Here is a 25,544-nt window from a genome sequence, read left to right as displayed (position 1 = left end):
GGAGTAAGGGCATATTGCATGATGGAGAAGGGACTCTGACTGTAGGCCTGATGATGCTTTTGGTCCCTTTGTAGTTGGGTCCTTGATGAACCTGTTCCAGGTGAATGTTTCTCTGCAGTGTTTGTAGTTTGGTAGAAGAGGTCTTTATAGCAAGTGAAATACAGTCCGTATGGCTGATAGTATTCGTCAATACCTTAGTAAAATATCTCTAACAATTAGGCAGAACTTTCTGCGATTTATGTGAAATTTTTTCATCCTAGGAGACTTTATATCATCACTGCCCTCATCATTTTAATTCATCATATCACTTAGAAGAAGCTACTACCCAAACAAAAGACATGAGACTAAGAAGTGAACAGAACCATAAAATGATGAGCTTAGGAAAAAGTTGACAATGAGGATGTTGCTGAAATGAATTTGCTATTAATACTAGTTGAGAAGCTAAGAAAGAATTATAGTCACCCTTGTGGGTTCATTAATTTAATATGACCGCTCTATACCGAGCACTTATTGTCTGCTAGGAACTGAGGATGCTGGGTGAACATGAAACAGTTTCTGTTCTCATGAAGCTTCTAGTCCAGTGGTGGGAGAGGGACAGCAAGCATGTACAGAAGGTGTGGGCAGGAGTAAATAAGTGCTATGGAGGTGACGTAATAGAGGCTGACCCCAGAAGGCCAATTTTAGATGGTGGCCAGAAAAGGTCTCTCTGAGGATAAGACGTTTGAACTGAGGCTGAAGGGAAGAGGAGAAGCTGGGCACGAGCACGTGAGGCATAAGAAATGGCAAGTGCAAGGGCCAGGAAATAAGGCAGGATTTGGCATGTTGGAACAGCAGAAAGGGCCAGGGTAGTTCAGATGTGGCTGGTGAGGGTGGAGGGGACGGACTGAAGTTGGACAGGTAAGAAAAAGTTATGTCTTGGTAGGTCTTGTGGGCCATGGTAAGAAATATGGATTTCGTCTTAAGAGCATTGCTTAGCCATTGAAATAATTTAAGCGGGGCATGATAAGTTCTAAATTATGGTTATCAAACAATCACTCTGGCTTCCCTAGGGTAACAGGTTGAGGAAGGGTCTGGGAGTAGAAGCCCTGAGACTAGGAAGGAGACTGGAAATAGTGGAGGGAAGAGATTATGATGACTTGGATGTGGGTTTGCGGTTTTTTTTTTAATTTTGTTTTCTTTTTTCCTGTAATCTATAGTTGTTATTACTGCCAGTTCAATCCTGTGTTTTTCCATTGTCCACTGAAAAGCAATTTTACAATAATCACTGTCTTTTGACCATAACGACAATATCATAAGGGACTTTTTGTTGTAACCTACTGTAGCAAGAAATTAGTTTTGGGTGGAGAATTGTGTGTGTACTTACTTATGATTGTATTAGGCATGTTCTTTGAAAAGCTTTGATTAATAGTGAATTAGTAATAATAATGAAGGTTTTTTGAGCCAACTCTTATTTCATTCACTATATTAAGTGCTTTCTAATCCATTATTTCATTTAATCCTCACAATAACCGTAGGATGGACGTAGGTACTTTTGTTATCTTCGTTTTGAAAAAAGGAAACCAAGGGACTGTGAAGTTAAGGAACTTTCCCATGGTCTTGCAGAGAAGGATGGTGCCATTGGAATTTGAACCTGGTTCTCTCTGATACCACAGCTAAAACACTTTTTTTTTTGCGAGGAAGATTGACCCTGAGCTAACATCTGTTGCCGATCTTCCTCTTTTTGCTCGAGGAAGATTGTCACTGAGCTAACGTCTGTGCCAGTCTTCTTCTATTTTGTGTAGGATGCTGCCACAGCATGGCTTGATGAGTGGTGCTAGGTCTGTGACCAGTATCCAAACCTGTGAACCCTGGGCCGCTGAAGTGGAGCACGTGAATTCAACCACTATGCCACCGGGCCAGTCCCTAACACACTTTTTAAGAAAAACAAACATATCTTTTATTAAAAAGTAATTTGCATATAATAAAATGCACAGATCTTAAGTGAATTTTGCCACTTGTATCCACCTATGTAGCCACCTCCCCAAACAGAATATAGGATGTTTCTAACTCTCTGCATAATGTTCCTTATGACCCTTCTAGTGGTTTCCACCCCATAGACAACTACTTTTTGCTTCTGTCACCGTATGTTAGTTTTACCTTTTCTTGGACTTCGTGTGATTGAAAACAAACAATATATATTCTTTTGTGTTTGGCTTCTTTCACTCAGCATAACATTTTGGAGACTCAACTATGTTGTTGCTTATTGCTTTATTCTTTCTTATTGCCAAGGAGGAGTAGTCCATTATGACTATATCATAATATAGCAGTCCATTTACTTGTTTAGGGACATTTAGATTGTTTCCAATTCTTTGCTCTTTTATGAGTAAAACTGCTGTGAACATTTGTGTGAATATGTTCTTGTTTCTTTGTTAAGCAGAGTAGAATTAGGAGTAGAATTGCTGGATATTAAGGTACAATGTATATTTATCTTTTTAAGAAGCTGCAAACAGTTGTGGAGTGGTTGTGTCATTTTACTTTCCTACCAGCAGTGTATGGAAATTTCAATTGCTGGACATCCGCACGAGCATTTGGTATTGTCAGTGTTTATATCTTAGCCATTCTAGTGAGTGTGAAGTGGTATCTCACTGTGGTTTTAATTTGCATTTCCCTAATGACTAATGATGGTAGGCACTTTTTATGTGTTTATTGGCCTTTGTATATCTTTTTTGTGTGAGGTGTTTAAGACTTTTGCCCTTTAAAAATTTTTGGATTATTTGTATTTTTATTGCAAATTTCTAAGGATTCTTTATATAATCTAGGTACATGTATCTCTGTCAGATATACATATTGTGAATATTTTCTCCCAAACCGTAGTTTGCCTATTCATTTCCCTAGCACTGTCTTTTGAGGAGCAGAAATATTTAATATTGATGGAAGTCCAGTTTATCAGTTTTGTCTTTCATAGTTACTGCTTTTTGTGTCCTAAGAAATCTTTGCATGCTTCACAGTCACAAAGATTTTCTCTCTGTTTTCTTCTAGATTTATTTTAGCTTTAGATTTCAGTCTTTGATCCATTTAGAATTTATTTTTGTATATGGTATGAGATAAAAAGGTCAAGATTCATTTCTTTCATGTTGCTCTCATTGTTCTCATACCTTTTTTGAAAAGACTTTCTTTTCTGCATTGAACTACTTTGGTGCCTTTGTCAAGTCAATTGACCGTCTATGTGTGGATCACCTTCTGGACAGGAACCTGATTCATTTGTCTGTCTCTATGCCAATGTCACAAGGTCTGTTTCCTGCAGCTTAATCATGTAGTATATGTTGTCTAGTTTTGTTCTTTTTCAAACTAGAGTCTTTCATTTTCATATAATTTTTAGAAATGGCTTGTCCTTTTCTTATAGAAATAACCTGCTGGGATTTTTGTTTGGATAGTATTGAACCTGTAGATTAATTTTATGAGAATGGACCTATTAATATTGAGTCTTCCAGTCTACATACGTGACATCATCTCTCCATTTATTTCATAGCCCAGACTGTATGATCACTTACCTCTAGCAGACATAGGAAATTCTCTCTTTAAAGTCTATCAAAACACCAATTCTCAGAAAACATACATTTGGTGTTAGGAAAGGTGGTCTTGTGAAAGTGGGTGAGCTTATGGTGAGCTTGTGCTTCATTACATTATGAGGAGTTGTTAAAACTTCACTACTGTATTTGGTTCTGAAGAAACATGGCTTTCCAAAAAAATATGTAGTCTTTTGATTACTAATGTCTTTTTTATACTAATGAAAGTATGAGCTCTCATCGTTTAATTCAATTACATAGTAAGCTGGTCTGTGATGACTTGTTATCTCATAAAATATTGCATATAGAACAAACAGTCCTATTTGGAGGCAGTCAGAAAGTCTCTTAAAGTAACTAGTGAGTATGGCTGCATTTTTTGAGTCTAGGGGAAATATGTTGGCCTTATAAGTACAACAGAACTGATGAAAATAGCCTTTGGGATTTGAGTGTGCCCGTGGTAATAAATAGTGATTCAAAGCACTCGTCTTTCAATAACTAATAATGGAGGAGTGACGTGAGATGTACCTCACAGGGCTCTCGTGAGGATTAGAGCAGGAGATGATCTGAGCAGGGCTGAGTACATTGCGTGGCATAAGGTAAGCTCTCAATGAACTCATATTTCTCTATCTTTATCTCGATCCAGGACAAGTTCCAGGTGCAGGTGTTGCACCTGGTTCATCTCTTGTGCTTTTGCTTTAGAACGCTGTTGTAGATCGTGGTGTTCAGACCCTTTGTGAAAGTGCTGCTTTTCTCAAATATTAATTTGGTTTTGAATCCTGTCTCCCAATCAAGTAGACAATACCTAACATATGTACATAATCAGTGTCCATTTTACTTAAAAGATTTTTTTTCTTTTATCGGACTTGAAACTATTGGTGAACTTGGAAGAATGAAACTCCATGAATTTTTTTTCTCTATCCAGTGGTAGTGGTTAATTTATGGACCCATGACAGTTGTTGTTACCTTAGCACTAAGATATGCATTGTTTTTGACTTTCAATTCCTATGTTATAGCTGGGTTTTACCATATTGTGAGATATTACATCACATCGTTTTTCATGGTGGTATTTGCAATGTGCAGCTAATTGATACAAATTGGTACCTTTCCATATACATGAGAGACTTTCAGTTTAGATGTTAGCTCTACATACAAGTCTGAGATGAAAATAGGGAGGCTGGACTGGAGGAAGGAATGCAGGGGGATGTAGTTTAATGCTTTTTGTCTTATATTTAAGCAAACAAGTGATTAGTAAGGACCATCTAAGTATTTATGAATTTCATTCTAAATACTTTGCTTAACATTGTGCATTATTAAACTCAGACTTATGGGTCTTTTTTTTTTTTTTTACTGTGTTTAGGACATGAATGTCTATGTGTTGTGAACTTATCTCTATATCTCTAAATCTGTTTGTGCAAATTTAAGTAATATGAGGATTAAATAGGGCCACTCTTCTTTGGCAGTGGGCCGAGGAACCCAGAGACTGTTTACCTCCAAATTCTGAGTTGATGTTTAAGTGAAGTAAATATGGGCCACATGGTTCTAAGTTGGGAAGATGCCTAGGAGCCCAGCGATCCTGTTTGGTTTGGAATTTTGTTTCATGGCTGGAGCATTTCACTTGCAACACACACAGTCTTTTTTTCTTTTTCCAAGGCAAATTTTGGTGGCCAACAGCATGATGTTTCTTATATGTAGATCAATTAGCCAGTGACAGAAGTGTTCATGATTTCCAGAGGTTTTAATGGGCCATTATTTGGAAAAACAAGATAGAATCCTAGATGGTAAACACATCTTTTAAACACATGTTTTCATGAGATCTCCTAACAAACATGCCCACTAAAATAGTCAGCGTTCCACTTGAACTCATTTGTCCTGAGTAGTAGCTTCTTTATTTCTTACTCTTTGGGTTTTGTCTATCTAAGCAATTTAACTGCAGTTTCTATAATTGTTTTAAGTATAGAGAATTTAAGAAAAATTATTGATACAAATAAACAAATCAGATAATAAAATTAGATTTACTGAGATATATGTGTTGAAAGCCAGATGTGATGGTTCAAGCTTATGGAATATGTGTGACTGTAGGTATGTTTTGAGGATGGTGTTCTGAATGAAGGGCCGCCCAGCATGCTTAATAGGGAGGCTCTGGCGTTAACTAATTGTGTTTTTAAAATGAGCAGTGGTCAACTTTTTACATTATCACAGCTTTCTTTGAGAATAAGAAGTTCTTGTCAAGAGGGTAGTCCAACATTCTTACCAAATAAAATTGTTTAAATATAAACTGAAGCTTTTTTTTCACTGGGAAATAAAAAGAAAAGGATACTATATGTGTGTGTATATGGGTGTGGTGAGCCTGTATATATTTGTATTTGTTATTAGAATTGCTTTGAAATGCAGTAAGTGTTGAAAATAAATTGTTCAAGTTGTAAGAAGTAGTACCTTTTTATCATTAAAAAATTGCTTGCTTGTTTCTTATTTGTTAGAATCAAAGGAGTGGAGTGTCTGAGAATGTGCTACTGTTATGAGTAATATCTGAGAAAAACTCAAGAGGACTGAGTAAAATTTTCTTTAAAGTTTTAAAAATAATGTTAGGATTTACTTTGCTAAGATAAATTGTGAGAAAATATACCAAATTCTGGGAGCATAGGGTATGATGCTATTGCAAAAAGGCACAATTTGTTAGTTTTAAAACCTTTCTTTGTGCTTGTAAGATGAATGTCCATCCATCTGTCCGTCCGTCCGTCCATCCATCCATCCATCCACTTTACTTTTTAGAGCAGTTTCTGGTTCACAGCCAAAGTGCAGAGATTTCCCGTGTACTCCCTGCCCCCACACATACATCCTGAGCAACTATCATCATCCCCCACCACTGCGTTGACATGTCATGATCACCCAAAGTCCGTAGTTAACCTTAGGGTTTACTCTTGGTGGTGTACATTCTTTGGGTTTGGACAAATGTATAATGACATGTATCCACCATTATAGTATCATTCAGCGTAGTTCCATGGCCCTAAAAATCCTCTGTGCTCTGCTTATTCATTCCTCTTCTCACCAAATCCTGGAAATTGCTCGTCTTTTTACTGTCTTCATAGTTTTGCCTTTTCCAGAATGTCATATGGTTGGAATCATACAGTACATAGCCTTTTCAGATTGGCTTCTTTCACTTAGTAATATGCATTTAAGTTTCTTCCGTTCTTTTCATGGCTTGATAGTTCATTTCTTTCTAGCACTGAATAATATTCCATTCTCTGATGAACTACAGTTTGTTTTTCCGTTCACCTACTGGAAGACATCTTGGTTGCTTCCAAATTTTGGCAGTTATTAATGAAGCCGTTATAAATACCTATGTGCAGATTTTTGTGTGAACGTAAGATTTCAACTCCTTTGGGTAAATAAGGAGCACAGTTGCTGGCTCGTATGGTAAGAGTATGCTTATTTTTGTGAGAAACCGCCAAACTGTTTTCCAAAGTGGCAGTATGATTTTGCATTCCCACCAGCAATGAATGAGTGTTCCTGTTGCTCACATCCTTGTCAGCATTTAGTGTTGTCAGTATTTTGGAGTTTGGCCATTAATCTAATGAGTGTGTAGTGGTATTTCATTGTTTTAATTTGCAGTTCCCTAGTGACATATGATGTTGGACATCTTTGCATATGTTTGTCATCTGTACATCTTCTTTGCTGAGATGTCTGTTCAGACCTTCCGCTCATTTTTAAAGAGATCATTCATTTTCTTAGTGTTGAGTTTTAAAAGTTCTCTGGTATATTTTGGATAATAGTCCTTTATCAGATACATCTTCTGTAAATATTTTCTCCTAGTCTGTGGCTTATCTTCTCATTCTTTTGACAGTGTCTTTTGTAGAATGGAAGTTTTAAGTTTAATGAAGTCCAGCTTATCAATTATTGGTTTCATGGATCATCCTTTGGTGGTGTATCTAAAAGGTGATTGGCATAACCAAGAGAACCTGGTTTTTCTCCCATTTTGTCTTCTGGGGGTTTTATAGTTTTGTGTTTTATATATAGACCTGTAATCCATTTTGAGTTAATTTTTGTAATGAGTGTAAGATCTATATGTAGATTCTTGTTTTGTTTTTTTTTTTTGCATGTGGCTATCTAGTTTTTCCACCACCATTTCTTGAAGAGACTATCTTTTCTCCATTGTATTTGTCAAACATTGGTTGATTATATTATGAGTCTATTTCTGGGCTGTCTGTTCTGTTCCATTGATGTGTTTGTTTGTTCCTTTGCCAGTACCGAACTGTCTTGATTAATGGAGCTTTATATTAAGTCTTGAAGTCAAGGAAGTGTTAACCCTTTGACTTGTTCTTCTCTTTGAATGTTGTGTTAGCTCTTCTGGATCTTTTGCCTTTCCATATAAATGTCAGAATCAGCTTATTGATATTCACAAAATAACTTGCTGAGATTTTGATTGGACATTTATTTTAATTAAAAAATTTTTTTCTTTTTCTCATTTTAAGTTTTTCATTGGAGTATAATTTCAATTGAATTTACAGTGAAGCAAACAGATCTTAAGTATACAGTTCAATGAGTTCTTGCAAATGCATTCCCATGTGTGACCCAGTTCTCTATGACGCTATAGAGCATTTCCATCACCTCAGAAAGTTCCCTGGTACCATTTCCCAGGCCAACCTGCTTCTCCCCTGCCTCCCACCCAGCCAACCACTGTTTTGATTTCTATCACAATAGATTATTTCTGTCTCTTTTAGAACTTCATAAAAATGGAATCATAGATTATTTTTGCCTATTCTAGAACTTCATGTAAGTGGAATCATGCAGTGTTCTTTTCTGTCTGGCTTCTTTCATTCAACATAGTGTTTTTGAGATTCATCTGTATTTTTGTATTATTAGTTTATTATTTTTTATTGAAAAGTAGTATTTCATTATATAAATATTACCATTGGTTTTGCCGTTATTTATATAATAACTATATATTGTCTCCAGTTATTGGCCATTATGAGTAAAACTGTAAGGAACATTCTTATACAAGGCTTTTTGTGGATTTAGGTCTTTGGGTAGTTTCTTTTGGATAAATTTCTAAGAGCGGAATTGTTGGATTCTCGGTTCTATATGTTTGATTGTAAGAAACTGTGAAGTAGTTCTCCAGAGTTGCTGTACCATTTTACATTCCCATCGGCGTTGCATCGTAGTCCCAGTTGCTCCACAATCCCAAACAATATTTGGTATTACCAGTTATTTTATTTTCATTATCTAAGTGGGTGTGAAATTATATCTCATTGTGGTTTTGATTTTCATTTCTCTGATGCCTGACGGTGTTAACCATCTTTTCATGTGCGTATTGGCCCTTTGTATATCCTGTTTTGGCACTTTTTCTTGGTTTTATTTTAAATTGGACTGTTCTACTTTTTACCCTTGACTTATAGGAGTTTTTTATATATTCTGGATACAAGTGCTTTATCAGATAAATGTATTATCTGTGCATTACTTGTTCATTTTCATAACTTCTTTGATGAGCAGAAGGGTTAAGTTTTGATAAAATCTGATTCAGTGAATTTCTTTCATGGTCAATACTTTCTGTGTCCTGAGAAATCTTTGCTTACTTCAAGAGCATAAAGATTTTCTCCTGTTGTCTTCTTGAAAGTTTATAGTTTTAACTTTTACGTTTAGGTCTATCATCTATTTTTGAGATAATTTTTGTTGATGGTGTGAAGTAAAGTTCAAGGCACATTTTATACCATATATACATCCAGTTATTCTGCCACTGATTTTGAAAACACTTTTTTTCTTCATTGAGTTCCTTTGTCACCTTTGTTGAAAATTAATCGATCCACGTATACGTAGGACAGTTACTAGACTCGGACATGTCTTTTGTTAATCTCTTTGTCTGTCCTCCTGCTAATCCCGTCCCATGTTATTCCTGTAGCTGCACAGTAAGTCTTACAGTCAGGTAGTCCTCCAGGTTTGTTCCTCCTTTTCCAGATTGTTTAAGCCTGTCTAGATCTTTTGTATTTTATTGTGAATTTCAGATTTGCTTATAAATATCTACAATAATATTTGCTGGGATTTTATTTGGCATAGCTTGAATCTATATAGCAATATGGGGAAAATTGACGTCTTAACAATATTATGTTTTCCAATCCGTGAACATGACATATAACTATTTTTTCAGCTCTTCATTAATTTCTCTCAGCAGTGTTTTGTAATTTTTCATTATAGAGAATTTGCTCATTTTTGTTAAATTTATTCCAAGGGGTTTTATTTTTATGTAAATGATACTGTGTTTTGACTGTCATTTTCTAATTGTTCATTTTCAGTATATAAAATAGAAATTCACCTGAGTTTTTATGCTGCTTTTTTATCCTGCAAACTTGCTAAGTTCACTTCTTCTAGCATTTTTCGTAAATATCATAGAATTTTCTATGTATACAATCAAATTGTCTATGAATAAAAATCCTTTTAGTTCTTTCTTTCTCAACTGTATGCCTTTTATTTCTTTTTCTTGCTGTATCACACTGGTTAGAACCTCCAGTTCAATGTTGAGTAAAAGTGATAGCAATGGAGAGAGTGGACATCCTTGGCTTGTTTCAGTGTTAAAGGAAAAACAGTCAGCCTTTCACCATCGAATATGATGTTAGCTGGAGTTTTTTTTAAATGTCCTTTATCAGATTGAGGAAGTTTCTTATATTTCTAGTTTGCTGGAATTCTCCTTTTCCTCCTCCTTTAGTCCCCTCACCCCTCTCCTCCCCTCTATGAGATTGGTATTATTGTTTTCTGCCAATGTTTTATATAATTCACCAATGAAACCCTCTGGGCCTGGAGTCTTCTACATATAGGAAGATTTGTGAATTAAATTTCTTAATAGATGAGGGGCTATTCATATATCTGTTCCTTTGTTGTATCACTTTTTTGATTTTTCTTTCAAAGAAAATATTCATTTTATTTCTAAGTTTATTGGAATAAAGTTGTTAATATTCCCTTATCATTTAAGTATCTTTATGATATATAATGATGCCGTTTTGAATTACTGACATTGGTACTTGGTGTTCTATTTTTTCCTTTTTCTAGCAAATAGGTTTATCCATTTTATTAATCTTATCAAGGAACCAGTTTTTAGTTTCATTGATTTTTCTCTGTTTTCGTTTTTCTGTTTCATTGATTTTTACTCTTCATTGTGTCCTCCTTTCTGCTTTCTTTCAAATTAATATGCTCATCTTTTTCCAGCTTAAGGCAGAAGCTTAGGTTGTTGATTTTAAGATTTCTTTTCTGATACTAATATTTAAAGATAAAAATTTATCTCTAAACTTTGATTTATTTAAACCTACATATTTTTAAAAATTATACTTTATTTTGAGAAATTGGTGATTCACATGCAGTGGTAAGAAGTAATACTGAGAGATCCCATCTACCCTTTACCCAGTTTCTTCTTTTTTCTTTTTTTTAAAGATTTTATTTCTTTTCCTTTTTCTCCCCAAAGCCCCCCGGTACATAGTTGTGTATTCTTCGTTGTGGGTCCTTCTAGTTGTGGCATGTGGGACGCTGCCTCAGCATGGTCTGATGAGCAGTGCCATGTCCGCGCCCAGGATTCGAACTAACGAAACACTGGGCTGCCTGCAGTGGAGCGCGCGAACTTAACCACTCGGCCACGGGGCCAGCCCCACCCTTTACCCAGTCTCTTCTAATGGCAACATCTAGCAAAACCTTAAAATAATATCACAACCAGGAAATTAACACTGATACAATGTACCAATCTTATTTCACCAGTTTTACTTGTGTATGTGTATGTGTGTGTTTAGTTCTATGTAATATTAGCACCTGTATAGGTTCTTATATCCACCACCACAGTTAACATACTCAGTGGCAGAGATCTTTCCCATTCTTTTATAATCACTCCCACCACCACCACCACCACCACCCTGCAAAATGCCCACATCCCATGCCTAACCCCTGGCAACCACGAGTCTTCATCTCTATAGTTTTATCATTTGAAGAATGTTGTGTAAATCGAATCATACAGTATGTAAGCTTTTGAGATTGGTGCTTTTTTTTTTAAGCTCAGCACAGTTCCCTTAAGATTCATCCAATTTGTTGCCTGTATCAGTATTTTGTTCCTTTTTATTCTTTGCAAAGTATGGGTCAGCACTCACCTGTTGAGGGACATCCTATTGTTTCCAGTTTTTAGCTATTAAGAATAAAGCTGCTGTGAACATTTGTGTCTCCGTTTGTGTGTGGGCATAAATTTCCATTCCTCTGGGATACATGCCCAGGAGTACGGTTGCTGGGTGTATGGTAATTGCGTGTTTAGTTTATAAGAAACTGCCAGACTGTTTTCCAGAGTGCCTGAGCCATTTTAAATTCCCACCAGCCACAAATGAGTGATCTAGCTTCTTTGCATCCCACCAGCATCTGTCACTGTCTTTTAGCCATTCTGATGAGGGTGTAGTCATGGCTCCTTGTGGTTTTAATTTGCACTTAATGGCTAATAATGTTAAACGTCTTTTCATGTGCTTATTTGGCATGTGTATTTCCTCTTTAGGCAAATGTCTGTTCATGTCTTTTGCCCATTTTCTAATTGGATTGTTTGAGTTTTACTCCTGAGTTTGAGAGTTGTTTATATATTGTAATTACTAGTCTTTTGTTGTATATGTGGTTTTCAAATATATTCTTCCACCTCGTTAGCTTGTTTTTGCATCCTCTTAACAGGGTCTTTTACAGAGCAAATGATTTTAATTCTGATGAGGCCCAATTTATCAATTTTTCCTTTTATGGATCTGCTTTTGGTGTCCAGTCTGAAACTCTTTGTCTGGCTCTAGAGCCTGAGAATTATCTCTTAATTTTTGAAAACTTTTCCATTTTGAGTTAATTTTTTGTATATGGTGTTAGGTTTAGTTGAGGTTCATTTTCTTGGCTTATGTATCTTTAATTGCTCAAGCATCATTTCTTGAAGAAACTATCTTTCCATTGAGTTGCTTTTGCACCTTTGTCAAAAATCAGTTGAGCCTATTGTGTGGATCTGTTTCTGGGTTCTTCATCCTGTTCCACTGATGTGTGTGTCCGCCACTTCTCCACTGCCACGCTGTCTGGAGTACTGTAACTATATGCTAAATCTTAAGGTTATACAGAGTGATTTTTCCCCCTTTATGTTTCTTTTTCAAAATTCTTTTAACTATCCTATTTCCTTTGCATTTCTATATAAATTTTAGAATAATCTTGTCGATATCTACAAAAAATCTTAACTGGGATTTTGATAGGAATTGCATTAAATTTGTAGATCAGTTTGGGGAGAATTGACATCTTTCCTTTGTTGAGTTTTCCAATCTATGAATACAATGTGTTTCACCCTTTATTTAGATCTGTGATTTCTTTCATCAGTGTTCTGTAATTTCACTGTACAGATCCTGTACATGTTTTGTTATATTTGTATTAGGTAATCCCTTTTTTTTAGCTATTGTAAATGGTATTGTTTTTAATTTCAGTTTCTACATCTTCATTGCTAGCATATGGAAATATGACTGATTTTTGTGTATTGATCTTGTATCCTGTGACCTTGCTTTTTGTTTTGTAGATTCTTTGGGATTTTCTGTGATCTGACATATCTTTAGAACATCACCCTGGCTATCCTGTGGAAGACAAATAATACCGGGGAAACAGCATAACCAACAGGCACAGTTAGGAAACTATTAAAATATTCCAAACAAGCAATAATGGTTTTGTATAGGGCAGTCATTCAGTAGAGAGAAGTGGTTGAATTTTGATATGTTGTGAAGATAGAACCCAGGGGAATTTTAAGTGAGAGAAAGAGAGGAGTTAATGCTTTTACAGCCAATCGAATTTTTAACTATACTGTTATTGTTATTAAAGTATCTTCTCTTGAGGTAGGAAAACATGGATGCGTATAAATCTTATAGGATATAAGAAGATCATGCCTCAGTTTTTGAGTGTTCCAGGACCATTATAGAAGAATTAAGTTATGGGCAATGCAAAAACTGTATCTAATGCTTCGTAGCTACTCCAGAAATGTTTGTTGATAATAAATTTTAAAGTCATTTGTTCTGAGCAGATTAAACCTATTAGTAGCTACTAGAAGCTCCTTGTGAACCATTTAGGGCAAGTCTGCTTTACTTCACCTTCGTGGCTTAGAAAGGCAGAAGGATTTGTTCCTTTCTAGGCAGAGTAAATTTGATGCAGAGCAAAGAGTTGGCATGCACATATTTTAAAATATAGTTTATATTATTAAGACTGTTTCATCTTTATGAATAAAATTTCATAGGCTAGAGTTACAAAGTGAAAACTTAAAGATTCTTCATGAAGCCCTGTTTCTGCTTTGCAATAATAATAACTTTATCTGTTACTGGTTACCTGTGTATCCTTCCAGAATTGTGATGTGCGTTTATCTTTTTTAGCCATTAATTTAAAAAAAATAAGTAGTTAGATTTACACAAGGTTTTGATGCTACTCAATCTGAGACCCTTTCTCTCATTTTCTGTCTTCTGGTTTATTTTCATTTGATATAATTCATTCTTTTTTTTTTTTTTTTAAAGATTGGCACCTGAGCCAACAACTGTTGCCAATCTTCCTTTTGTTTTTCTTTTCTTCTTCCTCTCCCCAGCCCCTAGTACATAGCTGTACACTCTAATTGTGAGTGCCTCTGGTTGTGGCATGTGGTATGCCGCCTCTGGTCCGCATGGCCTGATGAGCAGTGCCATGTCTGCACCCAGGATCCGAACCGGGGAATCCCTGGGCCGCTGAAGGGGAGAGTGCGAACTTAACCACTTGGCCTTGGGGCCAGCCCCCGATAGAATTCAGTCTTAATCTAAAGAGAATTCTAATGTATTGCTACTTTTAAATTTTCTCAGAAGTGGATCTTTTGGAAATTAGAAACCCTGAGGAGGAAGACACAGTCTTTAAATGCAGAAAAGAATAAAATGAGTGGAAAAACATTTAGCATGTCAGAGTTTGAAAAAGCAAGCAGTTTTGACATTGCAGTGGTAAAAGAAAAAGAAATTTTAAAACCAGAGAATTATAGAAGAATATTTACATTGGCCAAAGTTGTTATAAAAACTATCATAGAGTTGACTAAATTTAGGATTTGAACTAGATAGTAAAAAAAAGAACAGGGATATTAAAGGTTGCTTCCTCCCTTATCCCCCCAAGGAGGCCTTAAATTTTTGGAGTTAGATTGCTTAAGTTTTGTAAACTTTACCTATTTAGTCAACTTTGAGTTGTGTTGCTTTCCATCCTGTTTCAAAGTAATGCTGTGAGGATTAATGGATATAAGATGCTAGAAGATTCCAAGATGACAGACATGTAAGGCTATGTTATTATTTTAATTGTTCCTAAGCAGTTTGTGTTTATCTTGTATTTACTTTATCACTCCATCGTTTTGCTTGGGGATAAAGTGTGTGGTTTTCTTAAATAGTTATCTGTTCTTTTATTTATTTACCTTAGGTCTTCGCTGGTGTTTCTTAATATTTAGTGTTATTTAGTTTTCTTTCTAAAATTAAATAATTTTTCATTATGTTCTTTTATCTAAAGTTGTATTTATATCTGTCTTTTGTTCCCATTCTGCTTGAAAAATAATTCCCACAAATTTACCTTAAAAATATAAGTCCTTTCCAAGTTATGCCCCTTAACAACTTCAATTCTATTGAAGACTGTTTTGAAAAGAGCTATTGGAAGCTTAAGGGCAGGATATAATATTTAAGGGGTATCAGCATAAATAACTGTGATATAATATGCAATACTCCTATAATATAACTAAGGTCAGTAGCTGAATATAACTTTAATGTAATTGTATAACTATCACTTTAAGGCATAATTATTTAACTGGGACTCCTATTTTCAGAAGGAAATAAAAGATAATTAAGCATATGAACAGTTCTCTATCCAATAATCAAAGGTTTCAGGAATGCAATTTTAATCCCACCTTCCCCTGCCTTTGCAATGTAGAACTAGAACAGAGAGATTTAGTAGAATCGTTTCAAGTTGTTTAAAGTTGTGTTCACAGAAAGGCATTTGGCTTTATCTCAACATGCAGTTTTGGAGATAAAGGTTTGTTTTTCTTTTGCTTGTGTACATAATAAAAGTACAGTTGAGATATATTTATAACACGAGTTTCAGGTATTGCCAGGTCCCTGAATTTTTTGAGAATTTAATTATGAGCATGCTATAAAAATTCATTATACTAGATTCTTCAAGAGATTTCTATAAATTTTTTAAACCATTTATTTTTATCATTGATATATTTTTAAAACTCGTATTGGGTAGAGACCAACAAAGACAATTTTTCTGCCAGCAGGGTGAGATTTTGTTTCTTCCGTTTTATTTTGTGTTTACAATCATATTCTTTGGGTATTGATACTACTTCCAATTGACCTTGAAAATGAATACAAAGGATAGACAATTCTGGAAAATATAAATTACCCACAAATTAGAATTTATTGCTTTCTGAGACGTCTACTTTCCCCTCTTAATCTCTGACAGTCTCTGCCGTGCTGAGAGACACAGGAGAGGCATCTCCCAGGGTCCAGTCAGCAAATGCTGGAAGGTTTACTTGGACCAGGTCACTTTTAAAAGTCAGGAAAGGTAAAATAGGTTGGGAAAATTTGCTCTTTTATAGGAATCCTTTTGAACTTTTAATTCTGAATACTAAATGAAAATAATTGGAACATTAAAAGCTCTATTCACCTGTTCATTTTTATGTATTCCTAACAGTGTCATTGGGTTGTTTCTCTTTTGGTTTGTAGAATACCCCTAAATGGTACCAAACTTGAATTTGTAGGGTTTCAGTTTTAGAAACACACAAAACGAAACATTTCGTTCTTTGCTAAGTGTCCTTCCGTACGTTGCTAGTGCACTTGCCTGAATGTCATGACTTTTATGCAGTCATTGTATTCAGTATATCAAAGGAAAGGTTTTGGCTTAGTGGTGAGTTCTACAGGCTTGTGATTTCTTCAAGATTTATCAAATGACCAGACAGTGTCAGGCAGGCAGCAAACCACTTCCTTGTGGTGTGTAATAGAATGGTATTTGGCTGTTCAGATTTGTGTTTTGACTGATAAAAGCTGAGGGCTTGACCGAAAAGGTTGATTAACTGGTGTAACAGATGCAATTGTGATCCATATTTTTCCTACTGTCACAGCAAATGACTGAGGTGGAGTAATCGCAGAGAGATTTGTACATACTTAGAGGCCTCATATCTGAGGCAAACTGGGAGCACACTCTTCAGCGACTTTGGTCTCCTGTGATGTGGTAGGAGTGTGGCGTTTTTCTGTTTCTGAGTGATGAGTTTTCGGAGGAAGCAGTGGGGGTAACGGCCCTCTCTGTGTGTGACGAAGCTTAATGACTCTTGAACTCACTGCAAAGCAGGATCTTCCAGTCAGCGTCGTGTGGTACAGTAATGCCCTGGACATGCCAGTAACTTGTTGTGAGAAAAGAGAATTATTTGATCAAGTGAATTTGAGAAACTTTTGTTAAACAATCAAATATATTTTTTGACTACAGGATATCTCAGAGCCAATACGTAGTATCATATATTGTGTATTTCTAAGAAAGAGGTATATAGTTCACAGCACTTCCCAAGGCCGCTTGATCACAAAATGGCCTCTGACATCTAGGATGATGGTGCCCCATAGAAATTAATCGAGAAATATTTCTTAAAAACATGACTTTCTTTCTTTTCGCGTAAGAAAAGAGATTGGAAACAAATAGGGTGAAGTGTTAATATTCGTTTCAACGTGGTGATGGGTAAATATTTTTTGGTTGCATTATTTTCTATTAAATAATTAAACTGTCACAGAATTGAAAATTAAAAAGTATTCACAAAGAGGCTGGCCCGGTGGTGCAGTGGTTAAGTGTTCGTGTTCCGCTTCCCGGCGGCCTGGGGTTCGCCGGTTCGGATCCCGGGTGAGGACATGGCATCACTTGGCAAAAGCCATGCTGTGGCAGGCATCCCACGTATAACGTAGAAGAAGATGGGCATGGATGTTAGCTCAGGGCCAGTCTTTCTCAGCAAAAAGAGGAAGATTGGAGGTAGTTAGCTCAGGGCTGGTCTTCTTCTTCTTCAAAAAAGTATTCACGGAGATTTGAGTTTCTGCAGTTTTAGAATTAGAGAAACATAGAAGAGGAGCCTTTTGCAATTGCTGTAAAGATAGCTAGTGCCTTGGTGATGTTTTAATGCACCCCAAAACTTTAAAATTGTCTAAATTGAGTTGAAAGAAGTAGTGGCATATAGCTTTTGCTGGTATTTTAGTGAGCCAACAGTAGTTAAAGTCTTTAAATAGGAGATACTTGTACAAAATCCACTTTAGCATCCAATCTGGGAAACACTATTTCCCACAAGCTTTGAATTATATTGCTATAACTCTGTGAACTTGAACCTAACTCTAAAGATAATGAGGAATTTAAAATAACTCCAAACAACCATAGTCCTCCTGCGTCATTCTTGTACACGTTTTCAAGTAGGTCAAAGTTAATTGTTGGCTACCCCAGTCTTCCCTCAAGCTTGCCTCTGTCCCTCAGGAATCCCTCAGGAATACAAAAATCTACTGTCATGAGCTGATATATTCACACACAGCAAAGTATGAGTGTCTGAGGAGAAATAATGTTTCATTTCCAAATGATACTTACATTTTAGGGAAGTTCAAAGATTTATACCAAAATACTGAATTTCTAAAAGTGGAAGGCTTCCTTCAGTAGAGTGCAGGGTAGACGCTTTGACAAGGGCCTTCTTGTGACCTCTCAAATCCATCACTTAGAGGGTATGCTATACTTAGGAGACAAATGAACACTTGTTTTTTGTTTTTTTTTAATGAGACAATTATTATTTTTTTTTTGAGGAAGATTAGCCCTGAGCTAACATCTGCCACCAGTCCTCCTCTTTTTGCTGAGGAAGACTGGCCCTAAGCTAACATCTGTTCCCGTCTTCCTCTACTTTCTATGTGGGACGCCTACCACAGCATGGCTTGCCAAGTGTTGCCATGTCCACACCCGGGATCCGAATCGGCAAACCCCGGGCCGCTGAAGCGGAATGTGCGAACTTAACTGCTGTGCCACCAGGCCGGCCGCTGAACACTTGTTTTTAAGCAGGAAAGGAAAATGAGGGAAAAGTATATTTAGTGGAAATGATAATGTTATTTTTTAAGATTGCAAATTAGAGGCAAATTAGAAATTACACGACCTCTTGAACCTGGAAAATATTTAGTGTTCAGATACTCTCTCTGCCCAGAACAGAGTCTAAGCTGAGGAGATGATGTTGTGGAGAGTTAGGGAAGGCCCACCGATTGGCTTCTGATACGCTGACCTTACGGCATTTCATTGCTACAGCCGTTATCAACAAATTCCTCGATTATTTATTTTCATAGGTCCACATAAAGACTAATTCCATACTGGTAAGAATCTCTGAGGAATAACCCTTTCGTTGTAAAGCAGTGTTATATTATTTCAATTTAGTTTTGCAGTTGCCTTGAGGCCAAACTTCGTTTAAATTTTTCTTTTAGTTCAGATAGGCACAAATGCCTAAGTAGAAATATGTTCACACCTATACGACAAGATATTTTAGCTTTAGAATGAATTTTGAATTCCCAGCTATTAAGTAGTTTCTCTTTTAAGCTTGTCAACAGTTTCCATTGAGATAGTTTGTGTAAAAATGGGAGATTTGATATTTTCCATGGCTGTATTAGTATTTTTTAAATGTGTTGAAAAGGGTAAGTTGGGAAATCCTAATATGTACTTATATTATGCATACATACATACATATATATTCAACTTTAAAGACGTATGATAAAATAGATAATAAAACATAATAGATGAATATATTTTATGTATTTACAAATGTGTTTAGATATAGACATATTTATATATTATATATTTATATTTGATAAAATAAAAATTATGTATTTTTTGGTAGATTCATTGAAGTCTAAAATTTCCAACAGGTATGAGAAGCTAAAACTACTATAAACAAAGCTGTTAGAAGTTAAAACTACTATAAACAAAACTTTCTGACAGTTCCACAGGATTCAGGTTTCAACGAGTGTGAACTAGAAGTATTTATTATGTAGAATGCATTTCAGAATCAGTTCAGAGAAGACATGTGTTGGAGAAGCGTTCGATCTCTGAGTGTAGGAGCTGTGCTCTTGATCGGTACCCTGGTACCCCGAGTGCTTATGAAGGCAGTTTCCCGTTTCTCAGTATGAATTTAGTATACCTTAAGTCAGCAGTCTTTGCTTCTGTATTTTCTCTGAAAATAGCACAAACTCACCATCCGCTCCTGGCATTGCCTCTCCTAGCTGCTGAAGTTGTAGTGGCAGCAACAGCTGAGACAGCAGCAGTGTGTCGGTAGAAATGGTCCACAGCATGGAACTGCAGCCACACACAAGACGGAAGACTAGTTCAAGGTTTGGTTACTGCAGGCACATTCTACCAAGTCTGCTTTGCTGTAGCAATTAAAATATTTGTCCCTTAATTATAATCCCTCGTTTTTCATCTTCCCTGAATAAATGAGGAAAAGGAATAGCTTATTGACAGTTGGGACTGATGGGTGTGTGTGTGTGTGTGTGTTTGTGCGTTTTGAGCAGTAATTTCAGGTAGGTGCCAACGAGCAAGGTGTTTGTTTATTGTCTTCTTTTGGGAGCAGCAACACGTGGCCTGGAATAGTCCTGAGAGCTCAGAATGTCCCTGTAATTATAGCTTTAGTTCCTTGGCTTGTGTTCCTCCAGCCTTAAGGAACTGTTTGCATGTCTTGAGTTTGTGCCAGAGATCTGATGGGAATCAAAATCCAGACAAGGACCTATTAGTTAGCACATCCTCTAAGTTCCGGAGTTGTCCTCTTAGATCGGGCTAGTTAGGGATGAGTTTCCAGCTTATGTCCTGCACCCTAGTAAATAAATGTAGCTTAACCTGATGTAGTCTACATATATGTCATTGAAATCTTTTGATCTTTTTTAAAATGACAGAAATTTATTCACAAATATGCAAATAAGTTTTGTCAAAGGATCCTAGTTTTAAAATATTCTGAAATATAAATGTCTCTGAAAATCTGTGGTTCTGAGATCTGGTACTCTCAAAAAAGTGGAGCTTTAACTGTTGCCTTCCAAATATCCTAGTTTCTTTTTCTGTTTTACTTCCCTTATCAGCATCAGACTGGAAATAAATAGATTAAAGGTAAAAGTGCAGGGTTGCCCCCTGCCCGCGTGCCAGTAAAGTAAAAATAAATGTGGTGCCAAGACCCGAGGCTGCTTTTGCTCACAAGTGAAAAGGGAGCTCTCCCGGGTTAGTTCCTGTTTATTTTCTGGAACGTTTATGTTCAGTTCTGAAAGCCGTGTTATGTATGCCTAGATCTCTCACACCTCTTAGCTTTTTCCTTCTGCGGCACATGCAGAGGCTTCCGTGAAAGCAGAGCGGATTGGACTGTGGTTCATCGACGTAGATTCCCTGTGGTATTTAGGTCTTTCAGACACTTTGGATACTGGGACATGTGGCATTTGGAAGACTGTCAGACTACAGTGATTCTCGTGGACGCTCTGGTTAGATTCAGACAAGCAGCTCCTACAGTATTTAAATCATTCCACCCTATGCCTTTTACCTTTTAGGTCTATATACCCATGTACCCAGCCCCCTCTTTGCCAGTTTTTCTCCTTGTCTTGTGTTCTGTGTGTCTTGTGTTCTAATAGAATTGGAAAGTGTAGAACCATTATTATAAGCACTTCTTTCTATTCTGAACCTGATATAATTCAGTGAATAATAATATATTTATTTACATGTAAAATTTCTCTAAAGGAAAAGCAAGATTATAATATAGATACCTAGAGAAATAAGGTGATTTTGAGAGAACGTAATTTGTTTCAGAGATGCTGGGGTGATTTATACTTAAAAAATGGACAGAAAAATAATTTTCTGTTTTTATAGCCAAATCAGCATTCTGTATCAATATTTTCTGTCCTCAAAATTTCATGTAGTTTGATTTCATTAAAAAAAAAGACCCACTTATTTTGAAGGGAATAAAACATGCTCAATTTGATAACATGTCTTATGGGCAGGTTATTGACTGTCAGGAAGGTTTAGCTTTATAAAAAGATTATCCCTAAAGCTGTGAAGAAAACTTTCCCCCACTCTTGATGTGAAAATTACTAAGTATTTTGCATGCTTAGAATAATTTTACTGTAGCATCTCTGAAGTGGTCAGAGTGTAGAAGTAAGCCCGGTTACCTGGCAGCAGAGAGCAGGTTGAAAGATGTGAGCCACATTCTTTCCATTAATTGTTAGCAAAGAGACTCTCCAGTCATCCAGCTCAGTTGCTGGGAGTTTTATGGAGTTAGTTGCTGCTGAAGAATCTGTCCCCAACTTTTGTTTTCTGAATGCTGAAGCACCTTGGAAGCCTTCTGACTATAGCAGCATCAGCCTTGTTGTGGACCACTTAGAAAGTGAGCCATGATGATGTGTGAGACCTGTAATGGAAAACCTGGAGCCCCTTTGATTTGCCCCGATTTGCCTATGATACAGTAACATGATGATATTCCAAATAAGGCTCAGACCTGTGAACTCCAGGGGAAAAGTGAGAGAGAGGAAGAAGAGAGGGAATGAGACGAGGGCAATTGTGGACTGGAGAGAGGTCTTTTTGATGGTTTCTTTCTACTTGTACTTTCCTACTTTTCAGGTCTGTGAATAAGATGAGCAAAAATGCAGGTAGGTTTCATGGTATTAATCTCTGTACCTTTTGGAAAATTCAAAACCTCATGTCTCTCGTCTATTAGAGAAGGGACGGGAACTAACATTAACTGAGCATCTCATATGTCTAAGAAATTGTACCAGATCCTTTACACAGATTAATTATCTCACTTTTTTTTTTTTTATCATCGCAACACTTTTCTAAGGTGAGTACTGTTATAATCCCCTTTTAGAGGTGAATGCTTCCCCAGAGCTGAAGCATTCTGAGGTTGAAAATCTTGCCCAATGTCTCACATTGTCGTTTGATCCAAAGCAGTTTTCTTCCCATCCCTCCTGTAATTCAGAGTAATTGTCTTGTGTTCTAATAGAATAGAACCTAAGAGTTCTCTTTATGCATTTTAATATATGTCTTGTTAAAGAATATGTAGAAACTAGAGTTTTAAAAGGATCTTGTCAGTCAGATTGTAGTTCTGACTCCTGTACCTTAGCCACCCTAGGTAAACTAAGTATCTGTCTAGTTTTAAATAATTCTGGAAAAGATTCCACAATTTCCCTTAGTAACCTAAATCTGTCATTGCTTTGATTTAAGCCATTTTCTTCTGGTTTGCCCTAAATAGAGCTGGAGAACAGCTGGTCACCATTCTTAGTAGAACAGTCCATATATTTCAAGGACTTGAAAAAGTATCTCCTCAGCTCTTTCTTCCCAGCCTGGATACTTCTAGCCTCTGATCCTTCTGCTTTTCCAACCCTTTCATCATCTGTGTGGGTTCCCTCCCTTTTTATTTCTCTGCATTCCCTCTCAGATGTGGAGATCAGAACTGGGCATGGATATCCAGCATGAGTCAAGCAGTGAAGAGTAAAATAAGAAGCTTACCTCAGAGTCTCTAAACTAATTTCTATTTATGCACCCCAGTGATGTGCTTGCTTAAAGCGCAGCGAGTGTGGTGGCCTGCTCTCGCCTTTCGCTGCTGGGCCTGCTGTGGTGCCCAGTGGTTTTCTCCCTGTGGCGGTTCCCTCATTTCACACGGCCAGCCTTACCTGTGCATGCTGTGTCTTATGTTCCAGAAAATGTTACTTTGCAAAGTGACAGAAGAGACCTCATAAGTAGGAAGAAGATTTTGATGGGAAAAAAAAAAACTTTTAAAAAGATTTCAATGTGTTCAAAGTATGTTATTAAAAATGCTTTGTTCTTTATATGTTTACAACGGGACATTGACATACTTCATATATAACTAAACAGTTGGTAACGCAACTTTGCCTCAATCATTCAATTCATAACATATGGGTTTTCTAATAGACCAACCCCATTTTGAACGTTGTTAGAATCCACCAGAGTTCTGTCTGTGTTTCTGGCTTATTTCCTAATGGGAACCTGAGATGCTTGCTATCTATTATATTATCTATTTTATTGAGGAAATGTTAAATAGTACTAAATACCAGGCCAAGTTTTAGCCATACTATCCTTTAAAACTCACTCCAAAATGTGCATTTTTTGTAAAAATGGCCAATCTTTATTCCTTCCCACTTCAGAGTGTTTGTAATTTATAAAATCACTTTGTTTCTTAGGAGGTGTTATAACTGTAGTACTTTTTTCAATTTTACATTTGCTTATTTTATTACTCAATTTTATGCAATACTTTACCTTTCCTGTTTTAGGTAAGGGGTCAGAATTATCATTTTTATTTAGCTAGCGAGTGTCTTGTTTTCATTCGACTTAAATGTGATAGTTTCTATTAGTGGACCTACCATTTTCATTCTGTTACAGCGTTGAAATTTGCCAATTTAGAGTTGGAGTTCTCCACGCACGCTTTTTTAGTTTAGTGAAAAGTTTATGCTCGCTCAGTGAGTGCTGCATAAGGTGCTTGAGAGGACAGTCAGCACTGCTTTAATAGCGTTGAATCAACCCTGGAGAAAAGTTAGCTGCTCTCTATAAAATGTATGCCTAAGATTAGCCATTTTGTATAGAAAAAAATTTGTGGGTCATTGCACCTATTGGAAGCATTTCATAATCATTTAACGTCTTACCAGTAGATTCGCATCGTCTTTGCTTATGAATGACTCCTTAATTGGACAGTACTTATGAAGTAGCAGTTTTCGCTCTTTAGCCTTCATCTTGACATGGGACCTACTGCCTGTGTCTGTAGTCACTTCTTGTCTCCCCCCGTCACCACATTCCTCAGTGGTGTGTTGTGACACAGGTATGCACAGCTCTTCTTGACAGCTATGCCAGTGCTCCTTTGCTCTGAGGAGACTGAGAGAATGGTGTTCTTCTTTGAATTCTTGACAATAATTCCCACCTCATTTTAATATGTTGGGGAGGCTTACTAGCAAGACGAATGTGATATTTATTCCCTTTAAATTCCATTCACCATCAGTTTTTAAGAACATTCAATCTCCAGTCTCAGCAGGTCTACGGAGAAAACAAACTACTACTAAATAGTCTCTCAGAAGCAAACGCTTGTTAGAACTTTTTATTTTGAAATAATTCTACATTTACGAGAGAGTTGCAAAGACAGTACAGAATGTTCTCATACAGCCATCACTTAGTTCAGAGCTAAAACTTAAAGGCAGAATAGCTTTTACAGTGTCTCCTGCTTAACGTCCAGATACTAGCTATCTTTTAAAGTTGCCAAGGCCTTTGGACGGTTGGGTGCCTGCAGTGGTGGTGGTGTGGAGCACATAGATGCGGGCGCCTGTCCCAAGTAGGAGAGGAGTTGAAGCATCTGAACGAAGTTTTGAAGTAGCAGTGGTAGGCTGCGTTTCCCACTTCTTAAGAAGGAGGAAGTATTTCTGGAGACTCCCCTATCTCTAATCAGATCTAGCCTGGTAGCTGCAACTGAATGCTGGAGAATCTGCTCAGCGTCTTTTGTTTGACCTGCTGTGGTTGGTTTGAGCCTCCTCCCACTGTAGACACTTCTTTTACTGAGGTACCTTATTCTTATGCGACATTAACTTGCAGTGGCATAAAAGGCCCACTGATAATACTTTCTTGGTCATTTAATTCCAGTGCTTTATTCTTCACTGATAAATTTGATCTACTTTTTGGTGGAAAGGTTCTTCACCTGGAGTAAATGCACTTTTATGGATTCATTGTGGGCTCTATAGTGTGTAGGAGAATTTGAATTTTCTGAGGAGAGGATCCATAGATTTTATGAGATTTTTCAGGAGTGTGTGTAACCACTCCCAGCCCTCTCCCTCCTTCCCCAAATTAATAACCCTTCTGCTCCAGCGTGAGAAAGATAGCATGGAAAATGTCCAATGAGTTAAGACTGACATTCCACATTGCTAATGAGATTTTAAATGTATATTTATTCCCTATCAGTATATATTAGAATATACATATCTCTATTAAGAATAAAATTAAATT

At 36.6% G+C, this 25,544-nt stretch overlaps 1 protein-coding gene and 1 long non-coding RNA gene across 16 annotated transcripts in view; one reads left to right on the top strand and one right to left on the bottom strand.

Annotated features, from left to right (window-relative positions):
* The window catches only part of CAMK2D (calcium/calmodulin dependent protein kinase II delta), a 289,757-nt gene that overhangs the window by 31,480 nt on the left and 232,733 nt on the right, over positions 1–25,544 (top strand). The window lies entirely within an intron of this gene.
* Positions 17,547–19,872, bottom strand: LOC124236915 (uncharacterized). Its single transcript, XR_006887875.1, has 3 exons — positions 19,774–19,872; positions 18,141–18,281; positions 17,547–17,604 (listed from the first exon to the last, which is right to left on the bottom strand). It is a non-coding gene; the product is annotated as an uncharacterized LOC124236915 (long non-coding RNA).

The sequence above is a fragment of the Equus quagga genome, chromosome 3 (assembly GCF_021613505.1).
Source record: "Equus quagga isolate Etosha38 chromosome 3, UCLA_HA_Equagga_1.0, whole genome shotgun sequence".
Lineage (NCBI taxonomy): Eukaryota > Metazoa > Chordata > Mammalia > Perissodactyla > Equidae > Equus > Equus quagga.
The sequence above is the reverse complement of the archived record's forward strand: the minus strand, read 5'-3'. Positions and strand labels throughout refer to the sequence as shown.